This window comes from Lacerta agilis, chromosome 8 (assembly GCF_009819535.1).
Source record: "Lacerta agilis isolate rLacAgi1 chromosome 8, rLacAgi1.pri, whole genome shotgun sequence".
NCBI lineage: Eukaryota > Metazoa > Chordata > Lepidosauria > Squamata > Lacertidae > Lacerta > Lacerta agilis.
This window is the reverse complement of record NC_046319.1, coordinates 59,991,676-60,011,651: the sequence shown is the minus strand read 5'-3', so window position 1 is coordinate 60,011,651 and position 19,976 is coordinate 59,991,676. Positions and strand designations below refer to the sequence as shown.

The following is a 19,976-nucleotide window of genomic DNA, read 5'->3' as shown; positions in this document are numbered from 1 at the left end:
TAAGACTGACTCAGCCTTTCAAGCTATCAGGGGGGTTTAGTTGCTGAGGACACAAAAAACTTGGACCAGCTGAGCAACTGACCACATTACTTGCTAACGAAAATCCCCGAGGAGGCTTTCCAGCACAAACTCCACTGAAATGGGAATGGGATATACAGGAAAACTTCCTCAGATGTTGGCCCCTCATTCAAGGCACCAATCCCACTCTTGGCTCTGTAGTCTTTTGGTTGTTTGGGGAAATGTTACATCAGAATATTGTAATTATTAACTTATTTAGTACTAAAATTTGTAACTCTGCTTTTAAATCAAGTTATCCAAACAACTAGCAAGAAATAGTCAATATATACAAGGAAAATCCCTGTACAAGAACTAGCAAGAATCTTGGGTAGTATTCAACTAAGTTTTAAGTAAATTAAAATAATAACATCAGTGATGCTAATAGAAATCATGATGACTTACTCATTGTAATTGATGAGCATAACTAAGTTGACCCATTAATTTAATGGTTTACTCTGAATAAAACTTTGTTGAATATCACTCATTGTCTCCTATTTCTGAATCTTTCCAAATTCATGTGACAATTTTTGTATTCTTTGGCTGGCATCCAAATAGATGCTTTAGGGCCTCTGTGCACCCCCCCCCAATAAAAGTGTTGGAAGAGGGAGTAGCATATTCTCCCCTTCTTCTATCCCCAGATCATGTCACTAAGTATTCTGAGAATTCCTCTTAATAAGGACCCCATGGGGGGGGGGGAGCCTTCTAGAGTTCTTTTTGGGATTGTAGAGCATGTTGTCTGGTTTTGTAAATTCTGGCTTACGTCATTTTGTCTCTCTGAGCCAATCCTTCACCCTGGGCATAAAGAATTCTGCTGGGTCAGACCAAATATTGAAAAAATGCCACATTGTGTCTCCCTCAGCTGTTCACAAACAGAGCAAGTAGTCAACCTATCCTTCACTTTTGCCTGCCTACAATGTCTGGTGGTTCCATCTAAGGGCCAACATGGCTACTAGCCATTGATAGACTTCTCTTCCTCCTTTTCTATTGAATTTGCCTCATCATGCTTTTAAAAGCTGCCTAAAGTAGTGGTCTTCACCATACCTGCTGGTGGTGAGTTCCATTAGTTTTAATTGTGTGATTTTGAAATTGTGTTTCTCCTCCCCCCTTCTTTTTTAACCTGTTCTCAAACTGCTGCTGATCAGTTTCCTAGTCAGTTTCTATAATATTCTTCTGCAAAGGAGAGGGGGGAAAGAACAACATTGGGCTGTATCGAGACTAAATTTACACTTAGGTCCTATTGAAATCAAGGCAAAAAGTTAAGACTGGGGATTGAATTTGCAGGAACTTTTGCATCTCTTGCTATTAGAATTTCGTAGTTCAGAGTTGGTTCATTTCTTCGCTCTGCTTGCAAACAACCTTTTAACTTGACCTAAACTTGGGGGGGGGGTGTTTTGCAGAATTCATATAACTGACATAAAAATACTGTTCTGAGAACTACTTTTGCACCCAAGTTAAGTTCTACTTATGATAATCATTGAGTGCTGTCTCCTTAGGAGGTATTGTGCCCCAGGGTCTTCCAGCGTCAGTGTTCTTGCCAAATTAAGGTTTTTCTTTAGCTCACCTTATTTTATTTTTTTTAAATAACAACACCTTCCTGCAATTTGTTTTCACCTCCACAAAAGACCAATTGTTTCACCCAACTTAAAAGGACAACTCATTGTTATCTTTTGATAGTTTAGCTTTGCTGTCCCCCCTTTTTTGTTGCTTGTGTGCTGTTCTATTTATTTAAAGGATTTTATTGTGCTTTTGTCTTATTCAGCATCTTCATTTGTCATTTTCTTCTGATTAGCCCATTTTTATATTACTCTTATTTTACTCATCGTCACCATCTAACTTGGCCCCCAGCCCCTTCCACTAATCCCTGCCTGATGGTCCTAATATTTTCTCCTGGGATCACAGACCCTCTTGGATCCTTTATAATTATTCATATGAGTAATCCTTAACGTGTAGGATTGCATGAACTGCTGATCCAGGCAAGTAATGTGGACAAAAATGTCTATATTAGGGTGAAGTGTGCATATAAGTATATACATTAGTGACAATAATGAGCAAAAATGCATTATATTAGGCAAAAGTTATTATTATTATTATCACTATTACCTTTTCTTTGTACGTGTATTTAAGATAATGTACGATATATATGGATTTCAATAAAGAAGATAAAAGCATATATATACATATATGCCAAAAGTCATTTGAAAAACAATATTTATATTGGGCAAATTTCATGAAGAAATGTGCCTATTAGGAGACATTTAAGCTAAAATGTTGAAGAGTTTTCACAAGAACTTAAACAACAACACAAAATATGTGAAAACGTGGAGAACGGTATTTACAATGGAAAAATGGGAAGCAGAGAGAAATCTAAATTGACAGATTCGCCAAACCCTACCTATGGCAAGCAAATTTCCCTCTAAGCAAATTAAGATGGAGGGTATCTGGAGTCTCACTTTCCAAATCACCCAGCTACCCTGTAAAGTTTAAAAAAATACATTGTTTAAAGAGGGAGAAGGGGCAGAAGATCTGTGTCGATGGCAAAAACCTGGGACTCAGGATCCCAAGCCACCCACTAAGAACACCTTTACTTTCTGCTCCTTTAACAACTCCATATCACACAGAAATCCAACCGGTAAAACTTTCCTGTACCTAGAACAGACCCAGCAACATTTTAAAAAATTTTAAGGACAGGAAGCCTGGCAGATACAGAGAAGATAACCCTAAGCCAACCATGGAATCGGGTTGACTTGAATCCAGTACTGTAAGAACTGCTCAAGTTTAAAGCTGAAAAGGCAGGAGGTTGTTCTCCCTTTCTACTCAGTGTGTGTTTGGATATTATTCTCCGAGGAAAAGTACCAGCAAAATATTGTGGAATTTGGCCCCAAATTTTGCCCTGTTTCCTAGCTGTGTTTGTTGGCTTGTTGTCTGGCTGAACGCATCTTTTTCTTGGAAAAGAGCAAAGTGTAGGAAGAATCTTGGGCACATATCTGTGAATCTGTGGGCTTTAGATTTATTTGGAGAGTGCTATCAATTAGTGGAAGTAGTATACTGTATGCTTTATCTGGGTTGTAGCCAATGCTAGCCCTACTCAGAGTAGACTGAAAATAACCGGCATGCACAACATAAATCCATTCATTTAAATGCAGCTACTCTGAGTAGTACATAGTTGAATGCCACTTTCCCTCTATCTAACTATGGATTTGTGCAACATTAAGAACTGCCCTCCTTGATCAGGCTGAAATCCCTCAAGTCCAGCAACTCGCAACAACCCTCCTTTGTTCATCTGTAACATCAGGCACTCGGGGGCACAAAGCCCCCGAAAGTGATGGTTCTCTTTAGCAATTCATCATCATCATCATCATCATCATCATAATTAATAATGTTTTAATTATTTATACCCTGTCCATTTGGCTGGGTTTCCCCAGCCACTTTGGGCGGCTTCCAACAAAATATTAAAATACAATAGTCCTTCAGATATTAAAAGCATCCCTAAACAGGGCTGCCTTCAGATGTCTTCTAAAAGTCTGGTAGTTGTTTTTCTCTTTGACATCTGGTGGGAGGGCGTTCCACAGGGCAGGCGCCTCTACCGAGATGGCCCTGTGCCTGGTTCCCTGTAACTTCACTTCTCGCAGCGAGGAAACCGCCAGAAGGCCCTCAGCGCTGGACCTCAGTGTCCGGGCTGGACGATGGGGGTGGAGACGCTCCTTAAGGTATACTGGGCTGACACCGTTTGGGGCTTTAAAGGTCAGCAACAACACTTTGAATTATGTTCTTGTCCAACAGACGATGACATCCACACACAAGAAAAGGAAGGTATCGGCAAGCTTGGAGAAATCCCAAAGTTTGCAGAAGTACCCGCCCTGGAAAAAAAGCCCTTAAGCAGGGAAATGGAGTGGGGGAAGAACCCTCCACAATAGCCTAATGAGAACCCCAAGCATGCTCAGAAGCCGCAGAATGGTGGCTGACTGTTGGGAGGAGTAAGGGGGGGGGGAGTGGAAAAACAGGGGTCGGAATAATTGAATAAAGGAATTCTCTGCTCACATCCTGAGCAGCAAGACTATTGGAAGGCATGGGTCCACACAATATCGTTTTGTTGCAGGTCCTTACCGTGGCAGAAAAGGCCATTGAGAGATCATGGATTTAGCTAATTCTAGTGGAAAGTAGGGAGGGGGAAGAAATTTGCTTTAGCATTTTAGTGAGAACCTAGATAATTTGCATATTCTCACTTCTTTGAATGTTACCAAATGGGTGGGGGGTTTTTTTTTTTTTTGGTTCATCTAAAAAAAGTGCACAAAAGTACATAATTAGGGGGAAGTGTGCATAAAAAATGCATATTATGTGTGAAAATAACACACACAGAACGCAGTATATTAGGGCAGTGTTTTTCAACCACTGTTCCGCGACACACTCGTGTGCCGCGAGATGTTGCCTGGTGTGCCGTGGGAAAAATTGAAAAATTACTTTATATATAGTCAATATAGGCACAGAGTTAAATTTTTTAACATTTTCTAATGGTGGTGTGCCTCGTGATGTTTTCATGAAACGAGTGTGCCTTTGCCCAAAAAAGGTTGAAAAACACTCTTTTAGGGAAGGCTGCTTGCAAAAATGTGCACATCAGGCAAAACTGCATTTTTAAAGGTGTTTTTTAAGGAGAAATTTGCGCTAAAATGCTGACAATCTTTTGTGAGGGTTCTGAAAAAACAACAACCGCAAAGTGATAAATAAGTATAGTGAACTGATTGTAGAATTGGAAAAATTAGAAATTGAAATTGACACAGTCGTCCAAGTGAAAAGCATTATACATTTATTTATTGTATTTCTGAGTCACCTCATGCCCCTGCTTTACCTAAATATGTGGCCACCACTGTATATTAAGGTCAAAAATTCCATCTGTTAATTATATGTTTTCTCATAAGGAAGATGCTCTAACCGCTTGGTCATTTAATCCCTGCCCCTTTAAAAAAACTCTTTTCAGCTCTCTTGGCTGTTTAAAAATTATTTTTTACAGCATAAAACACGCTCAGATTTCTTACCCTGTTATGCAGATACTGCAATGGAGAAACTCTGGGTACATTTTATGACACCCAAAAGAATTTGTTGCTTTGTAAGCCTTGTTTATTCATTTATTTCCATTTATTAATAGCTTCTTATGAAACACCTTGGTGCAGTGTAACAATTAATAAATCAACAGTAAAAGCATGTGTGTGTGTGTGTGTGTGTGTGTGTGTGTATATATATATATATATATATATATATATATATATATATATATATATTCTATAAAAACAACAAATCCAATACAAATCTAGAATGAGGTAAAATTTCCACTTGAAAGACTTCTTGATAAAGGGAAGTATTCAATAGGTGCCAAGAAGAAAATAGAGATGGCACCTGCCTGATAACGTAATTGGAGCATTAGTAGAATGTAACCACAACTGCATAGTACAAATTTGAATTCAATTGAAACGGCCCTATTTTCAACGTTGTATGCATTCCAAATAAATTTACCGGTAATATATTGGATGCCAAAAAGTTAGGACATCCGATCTGTGTTCTGAGATTCAGAGTCCAAACTGTGGGTGTCTAATTGACCTAAGAAGTTTGAATCTCAGCCATATTTTTTTAGTATTGATGGATATATTTTGGTGTAGAAAGGTCAGAAAAGTGACAGCAAACTACCCACCTTTTTACATCAGCGAGTTTTGATGTAGAGTTTGTATCCTCGGAATTTAATGGTTGAAACTGAAACTGTTTCTTCATCTCAACAAATCAGCCATGTTTTTAATTCAGTTAACAATTAGCTTCACCTTTAAAAAAGCACAGATAAACTTATCTGTTGGCCTATATACCTTTCAGTCCAGCCCAAAGTTGTTTTGAATAATTGAAAGTGAGTATAGCATCGTGGCTAAAACACAGAGCTATGATTTGACCTGGGGAGTCCCCAATTTGAAACTTGCTTCTGCTATGAACATACGAGGTGCCTCTAAGGTCACCCAGCTCTCTGCCTCAAATCCATTTTTCAGCCTCAGTCTCCTCACCCCAAAAAACATATAATATGGGTATAATAAAACTATACTTACCTTACCCTGTTGTAATTAGGATTTTGTACGTGAGGCAGTGAAGTTGTGCTTTGAACCCTTGAAAGCGATCGGGGTGTGTGTTTGTATGTGAATGAGAACCTGTGGTCAAAACTTCGGACTTGCTTTGTTTATTTGCTTTTTATATTTTTAGCACAGCAAAATCATTGATTGTTTGATTGACTGGTTTGATTATGACTTATTGATATGTAAGAATGCTTTCTTAAGGTTGCATGAACAAGGGATATATAATTACAAATCAAAGATTACCAGTTATCTCATTCTCTTTCTTGTCCCCAGAACATTTAGCCATTTGTTAGTACTACAAAGTCTTTGGCTGCAAAACGGCAGGTTGTTCATGATAGCCAAATCTGCCAGTTTGACATGGCATTCCATCAGTCTTGTAGTCTGCTTCCTTTTTAAGTATACAGCACAGATTACTTTAGCTGTGGTCGTCGTCATCATGTGTAACAGCAAATTCAAGCAGAAGTGATAAAAACACTGGGGTTCGTGGTGATAACCTCTTTCAAAATTGGATTGATTGCTACTTGAATATACCTTCTCTGTCCCCTTCCTAAAAATAATTGAAACAATATTGTGCTGGAACCCAGAGTGTTTAAAAATCAAATCAAATTGTACGATGCCAAGCACATAGGAAATACTTTTATAAATATTACATCATGCTAACTAAATGCTAAGTATTATTATTAATTGAGCTGAGTTGACTCAGTTTAACTTATCCAGCAATTCTCAGCTGGTAGTATAACTGGGTCTACAAACACAGAATCTCGGTATGATGTGTGGGAGTTACACAGCTTTTAGCATGCTACTTGTTTGGGTATAAAATTAATATTTCAGATATGGGGAGTGTGGAGTAGTGAATTTAGGCTGGAACAAGATTAAAGATCTTTAGAGCACTTCTGAGGATGGATGTGGGAAGTGTCATTAAAGTGGTCATTGCTTGTGGTACACATAATGCCCCCCCCCATCACGGTCTCTATTCAAAAAAAGACATTTCTGTAGTGCTTCAATGATATATTTGAAGGAAATTAGCACCAAGGACCACATTGCTACTATTGATGTGGGCACATTTTCATAAGATTGTCACAGGCACCTGGTGAACATTGTGTGTGATTACAATGTTTAATCAATGAATTAGTTAGATCGGTTTATTAGAAACTTTTACTTAGCTAAAAAGGTGTCTCCAATGAATTTGGAAGCTTAAAAACATTTTAATACTTAGTTTCTCTGACTGTGTATTTATTGTATGCTAATCAGATATTGTTACTTGTGTGGATACTTTTGGTTTCTGTTAGTTTTCTTCTTTTTTACTTTATATTTTACATAGTTTATTCTTTCTCATAATAAAAAATAACAAGTGATGACAGGAAACCCCCATTATATTTCATACAAGTGCACAGGAATTTCTCATCTGCCCTTTTCTCTCAAGAAGGAAAGAAGGCCTCTTTGGAGATGATGCCTGCCATGGTGTATGTTTGCAGGATCTAAAAACAAAGGAAGGGTGCATCTTCCACTAGAAATACTGTTTTTACTGTCTGCGTATGTATGTATGTATGTATCTATGTATGTATGTATGTAATATATTTATATCATGTGACTCACATTGGGACTACTAGACCCCCAAAAAATTCAGCAATGTGTACTAAAGTCACTTCTGGGGTGCCTCCGGGATTAGGGGCCTGAAACTTAAGCTACGTTAGTTTCGTGGTAGTACCGCCTCTATGGTGGCCAGAATAGTTCCTCCTGAAATACAGGTATCCTCATATTGTATGAGGAAGTGACTTAAAAATAAATAAATCAAGGCACACATCCCCTAATCCTGAATCCCCTCCTCCAATATACTCATTATAAGTATGTATGAATATAAGCAGTACTTTTTTCTGGGGGGACGCAGGGGTACGCATACCCCTAAACGTTTTGTGAATCTTTGTGCTTTTGTTCATTTACTGTATTTATTTTCCCCGCTTTGTTCTATAAAATGGTGGTTTTCTTGAGTAAAAATGAGAGCACCCAAAAAAACTTTTTTAAAAAAAAAGCAAAAAAGCACTGAGTATAAGATACTCATGCGTGGTGCCGATTAGATCACTTAGATCTATGGAACTGGCGCCATCTACAAGTGCCACGCAATGCCCAATCCACATTTGCAAGCAGTCGCCTCTTACATGTGGTAGCAGCTTGGATTTGGAACTCCCTGCCTATTGACAGTAGACAGACACCATCACTGTACACTTTTAGATGCCTGCTGGAAACCTTTCTGTTTCAGTGAGCCTCTCCAGGCACAGGTTTTGGTTACATCTGTTCTTAAATTTGGTTTAGATAGTTTGTTTTTAGATGTATATAAATGTTTTAGATACAGTATTTATTTATTTTTTATTGTATTTGCTTTTATCTCAGAAGTGTTTCCCACCCTGGGCTCCTTTTGAGAGGAAAGCTGGAATAATACATATATTTACACCCACCCACCCCACCCCACCCCACCCCACCCACACTTGTTTGGTATCTGAGCATAGGGTAGTCATGTACACATTGCCCCAAAAAGTAAATGTATTGCCAAAAAGAGCACGAGAGAGGACACGGGGTTGCAAAAAAAAAAAGGGCATATGCTAATGAATATGTGCAAATTTACAGATAATTATTTTAATTTAATTGGAAGCACATCTCATTTGTGACCAGGTGACCTATATGTGGCTGCCTGGCTCAGTCTGCTGTTCAGATGGTAACTGTTTCAAGGGACCTGCTGATGTCTCTTCTTATGGGACTATTTTTTTGAACTGAACTTGGACTGGGCAGCCTTAGAACAGAGGACTGTGCTCTGTAACACAGGGCAACCTGACCACCAATGGGCATTAAAGATTTGGCTGTTGATGTCGCCGTCAATTGAATATATATGGTTTTAACTATGAAGCCATTTGAGAAGGTTGTCTGGCACCTGTGCTATAAAGGAGTGGTTGGGGGCACTCTTGTGCTTCTTCCACACCCCTGCTGCTGCTGCTGTGGTTGTTCAGTCGTTCAGTCGTGTCCGACTCTTCGTGACCCCATGGACCAGAGCGCGCCAGGCACACCTATCCTTCACTGCCTCTCGCAGTTTGGCCAAACTCATGTTAGTAGCTTCGAGAACACTGTCCAACCATCTCATCCTCTGTTGTCCCCTTCTCCTTGTGCCCTCCATCTTTCCCAACATCAGGGTCTTTTCTAGGGAGTCTTCTCTTCTCATGAGGTGGCCAAAGTACTGGAGCATCAACTTCAGGATCTGTCCTTCTAGTGAGCATTCAGGGCTGATTTATTTGAGAATGGATAGGTTTGATCTTCTTGCAGTCCATGGGACTCTCAAGAGTCTCCCCCAGCACCATAATTCAAAAGCATCCATTCTTCGGCGATCAGCTGCAGATCACACTTATTCAGTTGCAAGTTCTTCCCTTGCCATGCTGGAACACAACCATTTATCTCACATGGGATTTTATGTATTTATTTACTTGCATTTTAAACAAAAAACGAAATTAAATGCTGCTTTAGCACAGGAACTATGCCTGAAGCCGTTTATAAGAATAAAGAGCAATAAACAATTCATGAAGATTATAGGATTGACAAATATATTACTGGGCCCCCCACCCCCACCCCCAGCATTGTGAAGTGCAAAATTGCAGTGGAGTCTGGTTAGTAATACATGTGGTAGAGCGTCGTATCATCCCCTGCAAGATGGTGGCACTATAAATATAGCCTTTGTACTCCGTGCTGCTAATTAAAGGCAGACATATGGCAAGCAAATAAGAGGAGGAAAATAAAAAACATTTGTACAGTTCTTTTTAATCTATATTTTCCCTCCACAAGCAAGATGAATAAATGCTGGGTTTTAACTAGGATCATTCATTTAAAAAAAATAAAAGAAAAAAAATAGAAATAGCACATCTTGAACTCAATTTCCATATGAATAGGAACTCATAAAGCAATAAACATCTTTGTTTCAGACATAATTTTATTAAGGGAAGGGGGGGAAGATTATGGTAAAAACTGGAACGGGGCCAAATTGCAAAACATTTGTTGAATATTAAGGCAAGAGATCCTTGTTTCTTTGAAAGGTCACATGTATCCATTGGATGCAGAACACATAGCTGGAAGTCTGTGGATGCTGTGAAACATTTGTGTACTTTCACTGGAATCCCAAATTGCTTCTAATTTCATTTAACTTTTGCTTGAATTTCATTATTGAAGGACGGTAATACTTTCCCCCTTTCTGGTTCATGCTGGGGAGTTATTATTTGCTCATTCAATCTATACCCCCCTTCTCAGCCTTCAGGGCTCAAGTGGCTAGGAACGTGTTTAAAAATCGTGAGATTCTAATTAAACTTAAGGCAGAAATTAAATGAATAAAAGTGAGCAAAGGTCTCATAGTCACAGGACCCCCCCCCCCTTCAGGGGGGAAAAGCCACAGAAACAGCAGTGATATATGGTTATCATAATCCCTCAAAAGCCACAAAAAGGGGGCATGTCTTAACCTGACACCAAAACGATGTTAATATCAGTGTCTGGTGGGCCTCACTGAGGAGACCCTTCCATAGATGGGGAGCCAAAACTAAAAAGGGACCGTTTTTTGTTCCCACCCTCCAAACCTCTTTCAGAGGGGGCACTTGGATGACAAATGCAGAGTCCAGGTATGTTCAAGTTGACAGTGTCATTCCATTATATATTGGGTACTAGAATCATTGAATCGTTGGAAGGGATCTCAAGGGTCATTTAGTCCAACCCCCTGCAATGCAGGAATCTCAACTAAAGCATCCATGACAGATGGCCACCCAAGCTCTTCTTTAAAACCTCCAGTGAAGGAGAGACCTGAGCCATATAGGGATTTGTAGGTTATAACCAGCACCTGAATTGTGCTCAGGAGCATATAGGTAGCTGTGCCAGTGCAAAAATTCCCTCCAATTTGAAATCCACCTAATACTGTACCTAATCTACTAATTTTTGAAGGCTGAGCAAAGGGCTAGTGTTTTTACCTTTTTATCGATGGCTTGTTTTCACTTATTGCTTGTTGGGGTCTGTGGATCTCTGGTAAGGGTGAAGGAGAAACTTGATTCAGTTTGCATTTAATGGCAAAACTAATTTACACATTGCAAAAAAATACAGAAACCAAAACATGGCCAACTTTTGAAATTTCAGTTTCTCATTTTTTTGGAATTTTAGTGCAAGTCTTCCCCAGTATAGCTCATTTTTATTGTAATTTTCACTAATATGTGAATTTTTATGCACACTTTAGTATGCACATCTTTTGCCCATTACTTGGTTAGAGAACTGCATTGCAAAATTTGGAGAAGTGAAAATTTTGTAGGATGGCTGTGTTTAGGTTTGCAAATTGTTGTGTGAATTAAGGAGGTTCACCTTTAAATGTGGACTGAATCCATTTTTTTTCTCCTACCTTTAAGAACACCTGGACTTCTCCATCCCTTCATGTCATAGTCTCTCGGCTGTTGACTGGCCCTTCTTGCTTCCCCATGGCACCAAGTGTTCTATGCTTCCTACAGCCTCTACTGTTCCTCAGTGGCAGGAGAACATGGAGGATGAGATGGAAACATGGAAAGTGCCCTTATACTGAGTCAGATCACTGATACATCTAGTTCAGTATTGTCAACACTGATTGGCAACACTTCTCCAGAACATAAGAGCCTTTGCAGACTGACCTGGAGTTGCTGAGGAGCCTTCTGCAATCAAAGCATGTGTTCTAACTATGAGCCACAGGTCTTCCCCATGTCCTACATATGGTTTCAAACCTGGTTGGAGAATCAAGTAGGTAGCCGTGTTGGTCTGACGCAGTCAAAATAAATAAACAAAAATAAAAGCTAAGTTGGTCTCTAAGGTGCTACTGGACAATTTTTTATTTATTTCGACTGCTTGGAGAAATATGCTTCCTGTTCTCTTCAGCGACCTATGTGCCAGATCCAATTTTTGTTGGGTTGTAATAACGAACAGGCACTTGGGTTTTTGCACCCCAGCTTTGAAAAAGCCCACCCCTCATTTTGTTACCAACGCAGAAGTGGGACCACCTGGAAAGGGAGATACAAAAATGGTTTCAGATCCTAGCAGCAGCTTGCCAGCTCCTGAAGGATGTTTTGAGAAGCAAATCCCTCCCACCCTCCCACCCCACCAAATGCCGACCTCAGTAATTTTTAAAGTATTGGCATGGAATCTAATAATCGCTTGTTGATTCTAGCTCTAAACTACTCCTAAATCGTCCAGGCTGCAAGACCACCCTATGTGACCAAAACCACCACCATGGAGAGAAAAGGTGCAGAAATGTACCAGTTCCTGTGATCACTCAATGTTCCCCACAGTCCTGGACGATTTCCTTGCCTCAGTAGGAACATTCCCCCCCCACCCGCCCCCCATCTTGATATGTCTTGTAAACAACCACCGCTCTGTGTCAGAGACTGTCGGCTGCTGCTGTAAGAACGGGGCGGGAGAAAGACCTCCCTTTAACTGCCTTGTTACCCTAATGGAAATGCTAAGGTTATGCCCCTGGGGATCGCAATGCAAGAGGCAAAGGAAAACAACGGCCCACCAGTATGATCTTATAGGCAGAGATCAAATGGCTAACCACAGATTTCATCCACTTCCACAGTGACCTCTTCAGCAAGGAAACAGTTGAGATTTTCTGGCATTTGTCCACTGAACTTGTTCCACACACCCGTGCCACACACCAAAATAATAATTGGAAAGCTTACAAGTGTGTCCCTTCATAGATAGATAGATAGATAGATAGATAGATAGATAGATAGCCCCAGAAAGCCCAAAACACAGAGTGCATTGCTGCATATAAAATGGTGGAAGTAGTTGTGGAGGCTAGCGTGACTTGTGACCTCCCAAACCAAATGAAACCCACCAACTATATATGGTAGCCCACTAGGGGTTTCCTGTTTTTTGCTGCTTACCCAGAATTTCAAAAGAAAAGAGAAAAAGGAAAAGGAAAAGGGGGGGGGGGGGTCATCAAATACTTGGCTTGGTGTGTCCAAATTTGTTCAGCCTTGGTGAGATCCTTTTAAAGCTAAAAAGCAGGGCTTTCATCTGGTTAAAGAAATATTAGTTGATTAAATCTGCATTCTTTTGCAAATGAGGTGGGGGGGAATTATTATTCTAAAGCAGGAATAGGCAACCTGTGGCCCTCTAGATGTTGCCTACATCTCATAGAATTGTAGAGTTGGAAGGGATCCCAAGGGTCATCTAGCCCAACTCCCTGCAATGCAGGGATCTCAACTAAAGTATCAGTGATTGAGGGCCATCCAACCTCTGCTTAAAAACCTCCAAGATAGGAGAGTCCACAAACAGCTCTTACTGTCAGAAAATTCTTCCTGATATTTAGCTGGAATCTCCTTTATTGTAAGTTGAATCTATTGGCGCAGGTCCTACCCCTCCTAACTTGGGGTCATCTTCAAATTTGATGGGCATCTCCTCAATTCCTTCACCCAAGTTATTTATAAATATGCTGAACAACAACAGGCCCAGGACAGAGCCCTGCAGCACCCTATTTGTCACTTTTCCCCAGGATGACAAGGAACAATTTGTGAACACTCTTTGGGTTTGGTCAGTCAACAAGCAACAAATCTGCCTAACAGCTATCTTGTACAGCCTACATTTTACCAGTTTCTCCACAAGAATATCATGGGGGATTTTCCCATCATCTCTGACCATTGGCCAATCTGTGGGTCGAACAACATCTGGATGGCAACAGGTTCTCCGTCTCTCTTCTAAAGAGGAAAAAGCAAAATTGTATTTAGAATTTAGACTTTGAAGGTATCCAAGGGTCATCTAGTCCAACCCTCTACAATACAGGAATTTGCATAAGCATCATCTTAGAAGGGGCACTCCACATTCTCTCACAAATGGGATGGAATGCCTCTTTAGATCATGCTTTACATTTACAGTTGTTTTTTAAAATGTCCCCATCTTAATTTTTTTAATTAGGTAAACCTTTTATATTTTAAATTTTGATTTTTTAAAAAATAATTTATTTTTAAATCAGGTACACCTTTTTAACTGATTAACATGTATTTCATTGATCAATCTAAGCAATTAACAATTCTGCTGCTTTTAAAACTGCCGATTTTTTCCCCACACACCCCTCTCACCAATGTCTATGTCTTTGTTATTTATTACTGTAATTACTGTTATTAAATGCTGAGTCCATAGTGGGGTACACATTTAAATACAAACAGATGTATGTCCGGAGCCCTTGGACTGAAGGATCCATGTTTTTGCAAGGAAATTAGTCATGCTATTAGTTAACAGCTCCGGAATTTATTAGTACAAATCGCAGAGCAAATTTCATAAGACAAAAACTGCTTTAGGGTAGGTACACCAAAGAAGTTGGTGTGATTTCCCCCCCCCTCCCCATCACCTTCCTGCAGCCCTGACTTTACATCCTGTGCTGCACATGTAATCTGAATGTCAGAAGATTCAGGGTGGACAAAACAAAGTACTGTATAATTAAACTGTGGAATTGGCTCCCACAAGGATGTAGCAGTGCCCACCAACTTGGACGACTTTGAAAGAGGATTAGACAGATTTATGGAGGGTAAGGCAAGTAGCCATAATGGCTATGTTCTGCCTCCACTGTTGAAGGTAGCATGCCTCTGAATGCCATTTGCTGAGCATCACAGGCAAGGAAAGGGACTGTGGGACTGCTTATGGGCTTCCCATAGGCATCCGGTTGGCTGCTGTGAGAACAGGATGCTAGACTAGCTGTGCCTTTGGTGTGATTCAGCAGGGCTCCTCTTCTGTTCTATGTTCTTATGCTAATTTGCTCCACGATGTGAAGTTACATTCCCTCCATCCAGGCCAGTGGGCTGAATACTAGAGAAGTAAGCTTCTTTCACCCTAAAGAGGTACCGTAATTTTCGCTCCATAAGACACAATTTTTTCCTCCTAAAAAGTAAGGGGAAATACCTGTGTGTCTTATGGAGCAAATGGTGGTCCCTGGAGCTGAATTGCCCAGGGGCCAAAAGCAGATTGTGCTTTTTATATTACAAAGAGAAAAGGGGGTGTTGAAAGGACCCCGCTCAGCAGCTGATCAAGAGATCGGGAGAGAGATAAGAGTCCCGGCTCCCTTTCGGACCCCCCCTTGCCCAAGCCTCCTTTGTTGAATGTGCTGCAGAGGGAGGTTGTTTGTTTCCCCAGCGACATGTGGCTGGCTGATTAGATTATCTGTCTGGAAACAGTAGAAACGGCTCCCTTTCCTTAAGATTTTTCAGAAATGTGAGTTGAACCCCATAAAAACAGGGCTTTTCCTCTTTGCTTTTCCCCCTTTGCAAAAAAGCTGCAAAACTTTTAGCTGATCCTCAAAAAAAAACACAGAGCTTTTCCCTTTGCAAAAAAAGCTGCAAAACTTTTAGCTGATCCTCAAAAAAACAGGGCTTTTCCCTTTGCAAAAAAAGCTGCAAAACTTTTAGCTGATCCTCAAAAAAAAGGGGCTTTAGAGGAGGAAAACAGAAAAATACTTTTTTTATTGTTTCCTCCTCTAAAAACGAGGTGCGCTCTACGGTCTGGTGCGCCCTATGGAGTGAAAAATGTGGTATATTTTACATGCCCGGAAACATACTTTACTGTCAGTGTCATATCTCACCCTTGTTGCCCAAGTTGTCAATTTTCAAGTGCGCAGTTTTTTCTTTTGACTTCTTGTGGAATGCACATTTATCTGCACATCATTCTCTCAAATGACTAAGTTGGTGGGTTTGGCCTGCCTGTTTGGAAGTGAAACACGGCCACCCAAAAGTAGCAGTTTCTGCGTTTTGTGTACTTCCTAGGTACATAGAAATATATAGTTTTGTATTTTGAAAGGCAAATGAATGCTTTCTTTTAAAAAAAAAAAACCAAAATGGCCCAACAAAGACAGCGTCCAGAACTTAAGGAAAGTTAATAGCAGTTGAGGCTATAGAGATCAGAAGTACAAAAAAAAAACCTCACCCTGTTGCATGAGAGAGGAGTTGCCCCGTTTCTTTTTAGTCCATATTTTATTTTCTACCCTGAACGTGTTAGTGACTGGAGATGATCCATATACCGTTGTAGCTCCTGAACAAAATCTGCATCTATGATGGTGCCACTGCCAACCCAGAGCTCTCCTAACCTTCCCTGTGTGGTGTAGTGGTTAAGAGCGGTAGACTCGTAATCTGGTGAACCGGGTTCGCGTCTCCCCTCCTCCACATGCAGCTGCTGGGTGACCTTGGGCTAGTCACACTTCTTTGAAGTCTCTCAGCCCCACTCGCCTCACCGAGTGTTTGTTGTGGGGGAGGAAGGGAAGAGGAGAATGTTAGCCGCTTTGAGACTCCTTTGGGTAGTGATATAGCGGGATATCAAATCCAAACTCCTCTTCTTCTTCTCCTCCCCTTCCCATTCCCATTTGTAAAATGCTTTGTTTTGTTTTGTTTGTTTGTTTGTTTGTTTGTTTACAATCAAGCAGTGTATCTACTTTATGAAATATATAAATAAATAAAATCCACCACCCCAACAAGCACTACTTTTTTATTTTTATAAGAATTTTATTGGTTTTTTACAAGCACTACTTTCACCAGGAAGACATCACTCTTTCCATCCTGTCCGCCCCCCTCCCCGGGGTCACCACTGGTGATATAATCCTGCTGAGACTGTACCACCTCAGAATGCAAGTGTACACAAATGTTCATAAAAAGGCATAAAGAAAAATGCTTTACCACTAGGCCGCCACACTTCCCAGTTGTACCTTCCATCTTATTTATCCTCACAAGAACCCTGTGAGTTAGGCCACTGATTCACTTCTGAGGACTGAAACACGAACCATAGTCAGTAATAACGAGTAAGGCTTGAGGAAGCTATTCTGTACATTGAACCCTAGAGCCCAGGGGCGGAGGGAGCCAATCTGCCCCCGGGGCGGCAAACTTGAAAGGCACCCCTCCCCCCGCGTGCGTCGTGACGTCACGCTGTGTGCGCTGCCTCCTGGGTGGACATGCGCAGTCCACCCAAGATGGCAGGCGCGATCGCCGGCACCGCTTCTGACTGGCATCGGGCCGCGCCGCGTTTTAAGGCTGCAGCGGGCGAACAGCAGCACTGTTCGCCCGCTGCAGCCTTAAAACGTGGCGTGGCGTGGCGCTGATCAAAAGGGGTGCCGGCTGATCGCGCCCGCCATCTTGGGTGAACTGCGCATGTCCACCCAAGATGGTGGGCGCGATCGCCGGCACCCCTTCTGTGCGGTGCGGCAACCTTTAAGGCTGCAGCGTGTGAACAGCAGCACAGGCGCTGTGCTGCTGTTCGCGCGTTGCAGCCTTTTAAAAGTTGCTGCGCTTGATTGCGGGGGTGGGGCCTGCCCCCAGAGTGTCACCCTCCCCAGGGCAATACCCAGGGCTGACCACCACCCCCGCCCCCTTGCTCCACCCCTGCTAGAGCCACAGCTGTGGCTCTGTGTTGAGGCGAGTCTATTATAATGAGAAGTTGTAAGTGGGGCAGTAGGTTCTATGGCATATAATGAGAAAATGGTTCAACGGAATGATTTGAAAGTTGGCCGTGTTAGGGAGGTAAGATTCAGAACAGTCCATGATGAATTTGCAGTAGGGAAAGAAAAAATGCAAACTCACTTATTTTGAAAAAGCACTGTTTGACAAGAGTTTCTGGCACATTGACAGGTATTGTGCATTTTTCTTCGTTGACTTCACCGAGAAGGTTTTACTGGAAAGATTTCTCCATTTGTGCTGTGTGCTTTGGGGAACAGGTTGTTGTTTTAGTTCAAGGGGAGTGACGACTATGTGCCCATGAGTTGTGTAACATGTCTGTAGTTTTTATTAAAATGGGAACCAACAACACCCCCTGCAAATTTCAATTTTAGTATATATGCTGCCAAATTTCACCTAATAAGCCAATTGTTACTGGTAAAGAACCAGTAAAATTTGGCAACCCCGTTAAAGACACCTAGTTAGGGTAAAAAGTTGGCAACTCTTATTTTTAACTTCATTCCCCCTTTTTAAAAAAGGGGTTGAGGAATAGTAGCCAGTAAAAGTTCATGATCCATTATGAAGCAGGAGGCACAGGAGTGACTTGGGGGGGGGGGAAGCAGAAACAGGGGGTGTGGAATGAGGGGAAAACTCTTTTGCCTGTCTGGGAAAGAGGTGTGTGTGAATGTGGGTATAAACTATTGTACAAAGAACTGGCCCCAACTCCAGGGGGCCCTGGGTGGCCGGGCACCCACACTACAGGGCCTCCGACGTGACTTTTGGGTCCTTCACGCGAAGAACCGGAAGTCGTGTCTGAGGCCTCACAGGGCCTAAGAAGTCATGTCTGAGGTTTTGCAGGGCCTTGGGTGCGACTTCCGGGGCTCCCAAGTGCCACTGCAATGCGTGTGATGTAAAGTGACATCATGAGCACCACTGGACACCCATAATCTGGGGCCCAAGTTGGGACCACTGGTATAAAGGTATACTTTACATTTGTTGCTGTGCCTACTTTTTGCCTTTGATGCTGCCATGTGGCCCTTGGAAGGTTACCCAGAATAAAGCAAAGGCCTCTATATCCCCACTTTACAACACATTGGCTCTTTATTAACAGCTGGTTCAGCAGCACAAAGCCTGGTTCTGGAGTTGTGCATCTGTAACTGCTGCAATTAAAGACACTGAACTCAAACTCTCTTAAACTGGCGCATACATCCGTTCAGATCTGACCTTGATTGCTCTCCCCACCCCTCTCTCACATTCACCTATTAGCGTGACCTTCCCAGTCCTTCCCTTGGGAACGGCTGTGACTAACCCCAGCAGACTTGCTCTTCTTCTTTAGTCTGCAAAGTTTCAGAAGCGAATATCATTGAAGTGAACTGAAATTACACTCAGAGACGATTAGTCATCGGTTTCACACTGACTGTTTTCTAGACATTGTGGTTGTTTGGCGTGTTTCTTTCCCCTGCTGGTCTGTGTCAGCCGCTTCCTGCTCCCACTGAAATCTAGTATAGAACTCTGCCGATTTGAGGCAGCATTGCCACATTTGGGTTCCAGGGTTGTAGTTGACAACAAAATTAAACCTCCCGCTGTGGCCTGACTGAGGGCCCCTCCAGATTGGTGTTTGTTTTGCTGGTGTGTTCTGCAACATGTCATTGATACAATAATAATGCATTTGTGGTAGATTTATACAAGACACATCATTGCACTTTACAGTGGACACTCGGGTTGCAAATGTGATCCGTGCGGGAGGCACGTTCGCAACCCACAGCGCCGCTTCTGCACATGCACAGTCACGATTCGGCGCATCTGCACATGCGAAAGGTGCAATTTAGTGCTTCTGCGCATGTGTGAGTTCTGAAACCCAGAAGTAACCCGTTCCGGTACTTCCGTGTTCAGCACAAGTGCAACCCGAAAAAGCGTAACCCGCAGTGTTTGCAACATGAGGTATGACTGTATTAGTTGTTCTGCAATGCTTCCCCATTGCTATTGCATTCTTGCTGTCTGGAGAGGCACGCCTGCGCTATAGTGCAACAAAAGCAGGACAGGAATTGATCTGGAACATTTGTGGTACAAAAAGTTATAGGATTTCAGGAGGAAGTTAACAGGCATGCACTAATTGGAAATGTAGTAGTTTGTCCGCCCCAAAGCTTTCACAAATGCAAACGGTACTGGAAGCATGTGCAGTAGTCCCAATACCATCATGAGTACAAACAATAAAAAGGACTTTTGGAGGGGTCCTGCATCCAAAAGCTCAAAAGCTATGTGAAATTGCAAAATGTAAGAGATTTTGCAGCACAAAAGTTATTCAATTATTTTAAAGATTTCTATCCCTCCTTATCTTCAGACAAAACTCATGGCAGTTGACAGATTAAACTATAAGAAATAT

General features: G+C 41.6%; 1 protein-coding gene across 3 annotated transcripts in view; it reads left to right on the top strand.

The window, feature by feature from the left end:
* Positions 1 to 19,976, top strand: part of RUNX3 (RUNX family transcription factor 3) — a 149,940-nt gene that overhangs the window by 21,586 nt on the left and 108,378 nt on the right. The window lies entirely within an intron of this gene.